Source organism: Theropithecus gelada, chromosome 6, assembly GCF_003255815.1.
Source record: "Theropithecus gelada isolate Dixy chromosome 6, Tgel_1.0, whole genome shotgun sequence".
Lineage (NCBI taxonomy): Eukaryota > Metazoa > Chordata > Mammalia > Primates > Cercopithecidae > Theropithecus > Theropithecus gelada.
This window is the reverse complement of record NC_037673.1, coordinates 112946155-112956295: the sequence shown is the minus strand read 5'-3', so window position 1 is coordinate 112956295 and position 10141 is coordinate 112946155. Positions and strand designations below refer to the sequence as shown.

General features: G+C 45.9%; 1 protein-coding gene across 2 annotated transcripts in view; it reads left to right on the top strand.

The window, feature by feature from the left end:
• The first annotated feature begins 337 nt into the window (after positions 1-337).
• SEMA6A (semaphorin 6A) overlaps positions 338-10141 on the top strand; it is a 133215-nt gene continuing 123411 nt past the window's right edge. For both annotated transcript variants that reach the window (XM_025387784.1, XM_025387782.1), the window contains exon 1: positions 338-1086. The gene's annotated coding sequence lies outside the window, so the exon portion shown is untranslated. The remainder of the gene's footprint in view (positions 1087-10141) is intronic.

The window sequence follows — 10141 nt, the reverse complement described above, 5'->3', positions numbered from 1 at the left end:
TAAGAAAATCGATGAACAAAACCTTTCTTGTAACTCGCTCCTGCACTACGTCTATTTGTATTTATTTTTCTGATTTGGCAGGACTCAGCAATGCTGTCCGGGATGTTTTTTTTTTTTCCTTTCCTAGCTAGAGCAGATGTGGGGGTGGGGGAGGTGAGGGCTGGGCTCCAGCCGGAGTCGCCCCCGCTGAGCCTCCGCCTAGCGCGCAGTGGGGCCAGGAATCCTGGTGGAAGGAAGCGGCGCTGGCCAGTTGGTCCAAGGCTCCACCTGCGTAGTTTCCCCACCTCTGCCTCGCTCGCTCACACTCACATACACCACAGCTCTCCTTTGGGTCGGAGGAGACGCCAGCCAAAGTAGGCGGAGTAGCGGGAGGAGAGTCCGATCTGCGCAATCCAGTCCGGGACTTGGCTCCGCCCGGGAGCGGCGGCCTCTCCGGTGACAGAGGAGTAGTGAGCGGCACGGGGTGAGGCTGCCTCCAACTCCGCTCCCCGCGCACTCGGCTGCCCAGGCGCTCGGGACCCAGCAGCGGCGCTCCTCCGCGGTGCCGGTCGCCCGCGATGCCCGCTTAGCAGCGTGTAGCAGCGTCCAGCATCACCACACCCGCAGCACCGCGCTCCCGGCCGCAGAGCCGGGCCAGAGCCTTGCACCCCTGCCCCAGCCCCCGCCCCACCCCCCGCCCTGAAATGACTTGTTAATCGGCGCAGACACCACCAAGGGGACTCACCGGAGTGGAATCCAAGTGGAATTTGCATTTGGAGAAGAGTTTCTTGAACATTTACCCTCTTCCTTGTTTTCTTTTTCTTTTTCTTCTTCTTTTTTTTTTTTTTTGGCTTCTTTCTTTTTTCCTCTCCCCTTCTCCGCTCGTCATTGGAGATGAACACATCACGTTTGCATCCCAGAAAGTAGTCGCCGCGACTATTTCCCCCAAAGAGACAAGCACACATGTAGGAATGACAAAGGCTTGCGAAGGAGAGAGCGCAGCCCGCGGCCCGGAGAGATCCCCTCGATAATGGATTACTAAATGGGATACACGCTGTACCAGTCCGCTCCGAGCCCCGGCCGCCTGTCCGTCGATGCACCGAAAAGGTACGGCCCGGGCGCCCCGGCGCTCCCCACCTCCCGGGCAGCAGAACTCCAGCCTGAGGGTTCCGGGGCCGTGGCTAGCGCGTGCTGTCGGCTTTGTGGTGCCTGCGTTTTATTTTGTCTTGTGTCTCTGTTTCCCGAGTGTTGCGCGGTCCTGGGGGGGTGGGGAACCGTGAGCCCTGCCTGCCTTTCCTCCAAGCCCGGCGCCCCAGAGTACGCCCGGCTACAAGTCGAGAGCTTTCCCACCCGCGTTGCGCACACGCCCGGCGCCGCCCCGGGCCGCGACGGCGCGTATGGCTGTTCCTCCCGGGGGTGTGTGTGTGTGCGAGATCCAAGGCTCATCCTCACGCCGGCCAAGCAGGGAGCAGAGCGGGCTCTAGAGGGTGGGATTCTCGGAAGCTCCCTGGCCCGGTGTCGAAGGCGGGGGAAGGGGTTCTGCCCTCGAGGGCTGGAGGGGGTTGGGTAGAACAGCGCTGTTTTCGTCCAGAGCCAGGTGGGAGAAGGGGTTCCGCGGAGACGGTGTGGAAGCGGAGAGAATCTTTTGTTGTCAGTGTGGAGTCTGGGCTGGGCTCCGTGGAGTGCGAGAAACTTGTAATGGCCCTGGGCACCCGCGCGCCCTGTCTCTTGGTGAGATCCTGGCTCCTGTGGCCGCTGCCACCAGAGGTTCCAGGCTTTGTTTGCTCGAATAAGTGTCCAGGAGCAGCCGTTCGGGTGACGCGGCGCCCCCGCCCTAGTCCTGTTCTCCTCCTCAGCTCCCAACTCGAGCTGCAAGGATATAGCCCGTCGCGACTGCGTCCCTCATGAGACACCGAGCCCTTTGCACCGGGCTGGCGCACGGTACGCCCTCCTCCTGGATCAGCGCGGTCTCGCTCTGGAAAGATGACCCAGGAGGGGGAAGGGTGAGAGACCTGGCAGGAGATGGCCCTGGGTTTGAAACCCAGACAAGGGCTCTGTCCCGACTCCTCACTGTGTCCTAGGGCGCTGCCATGGGGGCAATGGGGCGCTGGAGAGTAAGCGGGGTAGTGCCCACCCACCCTGCCTGATCCTGATGGGGCGGGAAGTGTATCTTGTCCCGATTCTCCGCGTTTTGCTCAGCTCCTCGCTGGGGAGATGGTGCAAAACAGGATCCTGAGGTCTCCTCCCTCCTCGCACGACCCAAGCGGTACGGGGGGAGCCAGGGAGCGGTCCCGTAGTTGTGGACGTCGGGAAAGGAAACGGGATTCCGCTGTTTTTCCCGCTCCCTCGCCGCCCCTCAGCCCAGCGCCTCCTCCCACTTTACAGCAGCGGGGTCAGTAGACCAGGCGCTTCTGGAAAGTTTCCCTGAAAGCCAGGCGGCAGGCACGACAGGATTGGGGCTCAGCGTGTGCAGTCTGAGGGAAGCTGGACCTGGAGGGAATCATGCGGACAGCTCCGGATGCAGCTAGGAGCTAGAACCCGGCCCTCTGGAGAGTGGAACCTCCTGGCCCGCAGTACTTGCTGGACAAGTCGGGGAAGGGATGGATGGGGAAGCAGGACCTGGAGGCAGGTGCGGGCACTGTGGACAGAGGCTGTGACGAAGGTGCGTGTGGACGCAGGCCGGGACTCGCTGGCTTGCAAATAGCCAGCTCCAAGCGCAGCATCCCGAGCCATCTGCGCCCCGCGCACGATTTCCCAGTGTGTCTATCCAGGGAGGGGCGAAGCAGAGCCAGGTGTGCGTGGAGCGGGGCAGGATGGGAGACTGGAGGCGCTGTCTTCACAGCCAGGGCAAGCACTTCCAGGGAGCCTCCGGCCTGCATCGCAATGGGGAGCCCTGCAGGCTGTTCCGCGTCGGTCTTGGAGAGAAAGGTGGCTGCTTTGGAACTGCGGTGGCCAGGCACAGCCACAGTGTGATCGCTCCTTTTTTTGCGCTCAGCTTTTTTACGCTACTGAATGCGATCTGTGAAAGGTTTAAAACACAGGCGCGCAAGGACACACACACGCACACACTCGCGCTTGTAGGCACAACTTTCTTTACCTCAGATCTGAAAAGCCATTTAATCCACTTGCAGTGTTGTGCCAACAGGTCTCAGAAAAGCTATTTAATGCCCCCCAGCGCTGGCTTTTAAGTCTTTCCAGGATGGGAAGGTGGAGTGCCTTTGCCTTGTCTTTCTTTAGTCCTGAAATTGTTCGTCGTCCTTCCCCTGGTGGACACATCTTGGGCATGGAGTCCGTGGTACGCTACAGTGATGGCGGGGAAGACTGGTGGTTTAATTAATTATTTAATTACGTTTTCTCCCCAAAGTAAAGATGCCTATGTTTAATTCTGAATGAAAATACTCTACACTTTATTACACCATACCCAAATGGCTACCAGAGGTCAAGACTGCAAGAATTTTGTATGACTTTTTAATGCTGTGCTTAGTCTGCATGGAGCAGTTTTATGATTTACAGTAAGCTTTGATTAAACTACTCCAGGCACCAAAGTTAATTATTAACCTAACCTTAAATACAGTGGCAGAACTATGTCTCCACCTATTAACCTAAACTATCTATTAAAAAATAATTGCACTAGCTATTTGAATTTTGTTTACCCATGCTTGTGTGTATGGTAATTTTTATTTGAATCTTGAGTAACCCTTGCTCCCTCTTACTATTCTGGTTTTAGGACGTTCTTGAATGAGGCACTTTGCAAACCAGTCTAAAGCAGGAAAGAATGAACATCAAATTTAAAATCTTACTTTTGTGTTAGAAGTCATTTTTCAACTTGTTGTAAAGAAGCATTCTACTTTATGTTTCTTATTTACAGTGTTTGTGGGTGACAACCTTCCCCATATGTTAGGTTTTGCAGCTATCACCTTTTAGAGCTGTGCCACATTCTCAATAACACATATAATCCACATATGTAAATGTTAAGCAGATACCGAAAATCATTTCTGAGGAGCCGTCAGCTGAATATACTTACTGGACATAACAACTACTCTTAAATAGGTTAAAATTTTATAAGAATCACTATAGAACAGTCAAGTAAATGTCGAATGAATGAAATAGTTTTTCCACTCAGAGTAGACTTCTTTATTTTCCCTACAGTGAAAAAAATATATATGCCATCAAGTGAGTGGTTATTACAAGGCATCAATAAGTGCACCTTTTTATTTACACACAAACACACACCCCTCAAGTTCTTCCAAAATCTAGTAAATGCTTTTTCCTACACTAAACACATACAGCAATTGTATTTTGAGTAGGCGGGTAACATTGCACAGTGAAGTCTAATGTGTTGAATCAGAAGCAGAGCGAGAATTAGGAAGACTGTTATCTTCACCAAATAAAAATAAGGCATCCAAATTAAGAACTTGTATTAGATTCAAAATAAGTAGTCATGCTTTACTCCTATATGAAATGGAAGGAAAAATACTATTTTGAACCAGGAGTTAAGTCAGATAGTTTATTCTGTGTACATTGTGGTTCAGCTCTTTTCAGAACAGGACAAAAGAGTGATGATGGGATGAAAGTTTTTTTAGAACTAGATTGCCAAGAGCTAATATAGTCTCTCCATCTTACTTGTTTGCAGGAAGGAATCACAGAACAAGCTAAGCTAATTGCAAATGCTTTAATTAGGCATCTGCCATTTGTGTAAGGCAATGCCTAGGAAAGCCTATCTCTGCACTGCCCCTCTCCACACCCTTCTTTAGGTTTAGACAATTTTCTGTCCTCCTAGAGTAGACGAGTGCTCCTTGACATATTTATATAGGAGCTTTGTGTTATGGCAGCCACATTTGTGCATGTTGAGGAAGGTGATGCCTTGAAGCATTCTGCTGGGCCGTCCCATATCAGGACCCCCCACTCTCTTGGGATGCCTTGGAGCCAAGTTTTCTCTGATATATTTCTATTTCAGCATGAAGGCTTTTCTCATCTGCTTTAAAATATGCTGCAAGAGCAACTGAGCTATTCTCTGCTGGCAACCACATGGTTGCCTCTTGGGGATATGGTAAGGTGGAGAAAGGAGGGAGGCATTTAATCCCTTTGAAATGAGCAAATGAGATGTCATACCACACAAACCTCAAGGGGAGGAGTTCAGGACTTCTGACCATGGGACTGTTGCATATAGTCTATACACAAGGGTATCTTGCTTTGTGAAACAGATGAGCTCTTGCAAAACTTTATTACAATAATTCCATTTACACCAATAGAGGGTATCATATCAAACCATAATACACTGATGATTCCCAAGTAACCTCTTCAGCTTAGACCTCTCTTCTGGACCTCACAAAAAACCAGCGCTTAGTGGGTAGGCAGCTCCTCCTGAACCTAATAGAGGTCTCAAATTTAGGTTTATAAAACCTAATTCTGTATCTTTCTCCCCCATATCTGCCTTTCTCATAATCTTCTCCATCATAGTAAATGGCAACTCCATTCTTTGAGTTGCTGGCCTGAGTTTAGTTCTCCTTGAAGCTTCTCTCTCACACCTACATCCATGGTGGCTGCAATGCTGTTGGCTCCACCTTCAGAATGCCTGCGGGCTTCCTTCAGGTGATCCTCCTCTGTGTGGCCCTCACATTGGCCAAGCCATGATCCTCTCCTGCTAGGTTTTCATGCCAGCTTCCCAACTAGCTTTCCTGCCTCTGCTCTTTTCTCAATGCAACAGGCAAAACACAGCAGTGATTTTTTCTTAAACTAAGTCCTATCAGATCACTACTCTGCTCAGATGTTTTCCCATCTTATTCCAATAAAAGCCAAGTCCTTCCTTTGGTCTTTGCAGCCCCACATGATCTGCACTCAGGCTCCCGCCTCTCTGACCTCCACCCCTTGGGCTTCCTTGAATTTGTCAAGCATGGCATATACTTGGGGGCCTTTGCAAGGACTTACTCTTTCATGCCTTGGGATGGTTCTTTCCCCAGATAGCTACATGATTTGCTTCTCACATTCCTCAGGTCTCTGTTCAAATGTCACTTTCTCAGTGAAGCCTTTTGATCCCCGTATTTACTTTACTCTTTCCCACAGAACTCCCCACTGCTTGGCAGTCCTTATTTTTTTCTTAGCATTTTTCACAGTCTGACAAACTATATGTTGTCCTTGTTGATTTTCTGTCTTCCACTAGAACATAATGCCATAAGGATAGACATTTTTAGGTTTTATTCACTCTGGCACCTAAAACTGTGCCTGGCACATCATGGGCCATCCATAACAAGTGTTTGTTGAATGAATAAACAGTGAATCTTTTTTTGCAAACAACTAGTCTTTATTTTATCTATTTTGTCTGCCTTTTATATCATGTTTTTATCAAATGAGATACTTCATGCATGAATGTGTGTGTGTGTATAATCTTCCAAGCACATAGGTGGTATGACTCATGCATCATTAGTGGAACATTCACTGTGGTGTTTTTCCAGCGGTAGTGATGGATTGGAGCCTCTTCATTCCCACACTCTCACCCAGTCCCCTCCTGTGTCCAAGAGCACACATCTGTGAGACACCTGGTTGTAACTGGAGGGAGTCTGAGTTAGGTAAAATCAACTTGCCAAGAAACAGAGCTAAGAAGACAGCCAGCATTTATGGGGCTTGAGCTTTTGACCCTGGCCTCATTTGTTCTGCATTCTAACCACTGACCACAGAATGTTCTTGTTTTTTTGGAGTTTGCTAATAGTAGTTTTAAAATTCAACTTTCTGTCAGGAGAATATAGCATACTTTATTAACCCATGTTTCTTCCCCGTACCCATACAGTATATCTGCTGTTGAGGATTCTGCACTTGGAGTCAAGAAGACTTGGGTTCCAGACTCTTACTACCTTGGACAAATCACTTAACTTCTCTGAGGCTGCATTATTTTAACTGAAAATTGTGAATAGTAAACCTATTCTTCCCAACTTATAGGATTGCTGGGAGAATATGAAATCATGAATGTGAATGTATTTAGCGAAATATTACATGCACTCTGGAAATTTGGGAAGTTTTATGTTAACCCCCTTTTTCCCACTCCAGACCCTGGATATAACAGAGATCCTACTTCATCTTCTAAATTATTTTTAGAAGAATATACACTGTTCATATAGTTTTAGTGTAAATCACATCATGCAACTAAATAATATGTTTGAATTCATTGAAATTGTACAGTTCACTTAGAGCATGGATAGCAACTTTATTAATTAGAACACCAACCATGTCAAGGAAACATTGCTTTCAACATGATCATTAAATCAGGCAAGGTCATGGGAGTGCCACTCTGCCAGGAATTATTTTAAAAGTAAGGTAATTGTTTTTGCTCAGTTAAATTCTGAAATAGTTCAAATCAATGTAATCATTAATGTAACACAGATATGTCAGGGTGAACCAGGACTACTAGAAGTTTCCATCTTTGCTGTAACAAGGCCAAATTCATTAGATTTTGTGGCATGAAGTTAATAAATGTGAAGGGAGTGTTGGAGGGAATGTAGTGGACAGCTCTAGAGGCATTGCTGAAGTCATGCTTTTTTGACAGACAATACACATGGATTTGTTTTGCCATTTACTAACAGTGGGACTTTAAGCCAGTTTCTTTTCTCCTTCAGTTTTCATTTGCAAAGTGCTTGTATGATGATAACGTTATGGTTCTGAGAAGAATAAATGTGATAACATCTGTAAAATGCATAGCACAGTAACATCTGTAAAATGCATGTCACAATGCTGGGCACACAACAAGCAGTCATTCAACATAAGGTATTATTTTTACTTGGGTAAGAGTAGTTATGAAAAATGCCCTAGGAATGGATTTTGAAAAAGCAGATAGTACCTTTATTGTGGGGGGCAGGGGAAATAGTACAAAAGGAAATGGCTCTGAATCTGTAATATAAAGAGATGATGCAAAAGGAAACAACCTTTGGACTAGAAATAAACATTCATACCATAAACAGGCCATAATGTCTTGGGTTTTAAGTTGAGGAGCATGTGAACACGACACTTGCAGGGAAACAGGAAGCAGGGAAACTTCGGAATTTGAAATATCACACCCGAAACATGGAAGGAAAAAAACACTATATATAAAAAATAATAACAACAACAAGCAGAGCCTTATATCAAACAGGAGCCCAAGGGATAGCTCTTTAAAAATGATACCTGTCACTTATTAACATTTTAATAATAAAATGTACACTCTGCACCTACATGTAGAATCTGAAAGCAACCCATAATGACTATTTTAGGGATGAGTTGAATTCCCAAGGACCACACCTGTCTTAGGAGAGAAACCCGGCTGCTGATTGGAACCCTTGAGGAGGTTGTGGCTAGGCCTTCTGGAAGAAGGTCTTCAGGGTGGCCATGCATCTGCCAAGTCACTCTTCCCTGGCCAAGCCTGAAATCAGTTTGGGAGAGTGTGAATCTCCCAGCAAAAGCAAACTACTGCCTTCCACACCAAAGGCAGGAAATAATTGGCTGACCCCAGTAGAGATAGCAGTTATTCTACTGACAGACACACTACTACAAAACCTGAAATTTGATTCAAATGATAGTCACACAAGTTCTTATCAGTGAGAAAAATCTGACTTCTAAAAGGCACAGCTGAAGGGGAAATAAATTGATGTTATCACCACAATTCCCTGCTACCATTATGTTTTCTAGGAATGCCTCCATGGCTTAGAGTTACAGTTATTTTCATGTAGGAAATAAAATGTTCTCAAACTCTGTAAGTGGAAAGGGAATGGAAAGAGTGTGAGATAAATCAGTAATTAACATGCTGCAAGGACTGAAGTTTCAGATCCTTCTTAGCAGCCAGTATGGTGACTGTTGCTTTGAAAGTATTGTTAGTAATAGATATTTCCTCATGCAGCCTTTAGACTTGAAGCTTTCTTTTAATATTCCTGGGTGCTTTCTAGGAATTTCCAACTAACCTATAATTGTCATCTGTAGAAAATTAAATTCAAAGAACCCATGCCAATTAAAAAAATTTAGCAGAAGCAGCTCTAAAATTGGTGCTGTTCACCCCTTTTCTTAGCCCTTTTGCCCCTCTACGCTTCAAAGACCAGCCTTTGGCCATGATTTGATTTGAAGCATTTATAGAACAGAACAGGATCTGGCATTAAATACAATGAAAACATGCCATTGGAAAATAAACATTGTTAGAGACTGGGAAGAAATAAAGATTGTATTAATTATGGTTTAATGTTCTATGAGAGTTTTACAGACAAGCTCTCTGTGATGGATCCATTCTTCTTTCCCTGTTCCTATTCCTGATTCGTTTTTTAAAGAAGAATATTCAATCTTTTCATTAATATTGCAGCGACTTCAGCACTTCCCCCCCCCCCCTCCCCCAGACTCCTACTGTCCTTGAATGAGGAAACTGAGAGAATACTGATTGAGCGGCTGAATGGAAATGTTCCTTTCCTGAAAATGGAATGCTTTACACAAAATTGCATTCCACAAAAAAACACTCAAAACAATTCAACAACTGTCCCTCCGCCTTTCTACCCAGAGAGCCACTTGACTTCATTCACATATTTTGGTTTTTCAATGTATTTGTTCTTAGGCCTCAAATACCCAGGTGGAAAACCATTCTATTAAGCCTTTCACTATTTTTAAAACATGAGCATCTGAGTTTCTAAGAACATTCTCATTCCTGCATAGTGAGTGATAAATAGAAACCAAATTGTTTATAGCATTCTAAACTCAAGTATACGCGGCAGAATGACAGTGGAGTTGATTTTTATAAGAATACTTGTTAATGGTTTTCGAGATGGATTCTGTGCTAATTCTTCTTGTATCATGAATGATGGCCCTAGCTAGACACTGTCGCTGGGATCTTCATCTATTAATCATGGAGGCTGCTTTCTTATTCGGTTGCCATAGTTTCAGTGCCTCAGATAGTGTTGGGGTGTCTTGGGAAAGGTTTGAGATATACTAGGGCTTGCAAGCCTTGCAGTTATTTTGGCAGTTGTGCTCTGAAAAACTGAAAACCGCTTCTCATATAATTCAGTGTTGGATTAAAAGAGGCAACTTCTGAGAGTGTCTCCCTGGACCTTGTTATGTGCACATCCAGCTGATATTTACTCCAGGATTTGCCTCTTGCTCAGTCTTGCTGGCAAAAAAAATAAATAAATCAAAATACAGTCCAGAGGCTGATGTCACTTTCATA